Below are 1,301 nucleotides of genomic sequence, written 5' to 3'. Positions count from 1 at the left end.
AGGAGATCTTCATGTGGGCTAACGACAGGTAAACAAAGCATGAAGTAGGAACATAGGAAGGAGATCTTCATGTGGGCTACCGATAGGTAAACAAGGCATGAAGTAGGAACATAGGAAGGAGATCTTCATGTGGGCTAACGACAGGTAAACAAAGCATGAAGTAGGAACATAGAAAGGAGATCTTCATGTGGGCTAACGACAGGTAAACAAAGCATGAAGTAGGAACATAGGAAGGAGATCTTCATGTGGGCTAACGACAGATAAACAAAGCATGAAGTAGGAACATAGGAAGGAGATCTTCATGTGGGTTAACGACAGGTAAACAAAGCATGAAGTAGGAACATAGGAAGGAGATCTTTATCTGGGCTACTGACAGATAAACAGAGCATGAAGTAAGAACATAGGAAGGAGATCTTCATAATTGTTTACCTGTCGTTAGCCCACATGAAGATCTCCTTCCTATGTTCCTACTTCATGCCTTGTTTACCTGTCGTTAGCCCAGGCATGAAGGTTGTGTTGACATCACTGCTTATCACTGACGGCCGACCATATGAATTTGAACTACGACAGGTTTGTAACTTCATTAGAAGGTATAAACCTAACGGCAAATTATCGCTGATAAAACACGTAGATCACAACAAAATTGGACTGAATGAGTGAAATAAGGTCATTATGTTTGCTGTTCTTTTCATTCTAAATGACATACTACAAATATAATTCTACTGATTCCTTTTTAATTAATACGTAGACATTTCTAGTGGAAATAGTGTAGTATTCAAGATGTTTCTTTTTCTTCCCAGGTCAGATACGTGAACATTTCCTATTCACCAAGAATTCTTCACACATACGCGCTTTTCAAGTTTATGTAATTTAAACAACAAGGAGATGACAGAGAAACCAGGATAAACTGATTTTACACTCACTACCTACGGTTTTATCAAGTTTATGTAATTTAAACAACAAGGAGATGACAGAGAAACCAGGATAAACTGATTTTACACTCACTACCTACGGTTTTATCAAGTTTATGTAATTTAAACAACAAGGAAATGACAGAGAAACCAGGATAAACTGATTTTACACTCACTACCTACGGTTTTAGATTTATTTTTTGTTTTGTTCTAAATGACGTATTTAACTTTCAGACATTCTAGAATTCCCAAATTTTATCATCAGTAACTGATGAATCTAATATAATGTTGCGTCATCGAGGTCACGTGACTGGTGTGGCGCCACCTATTTTCTAGAACTATCCTGTACCTTGGCGAATGCTCTAGTATTTACTAGATATAGGGTAGTTT

Source organism: Limulus polyphemus, unplaced genomic scaffold (assembly GCF_000517525.1).
Source record: "Limulus polyphemus unplaced genomic scaffold, Limulus_polyphemus-2.1.2 Scaffold11688, whole genome shotgun sequence".
NCBI classification, from domain to species: domain Eukaryota; kingdom Metazoa; phylum Arthropoda; class Merostomata; order Xiphosura; family Limulidae; genus Limulus; species Limulus polyphemus.
This window is presented reverse-complemented; position numbering follows the sequence as displayed.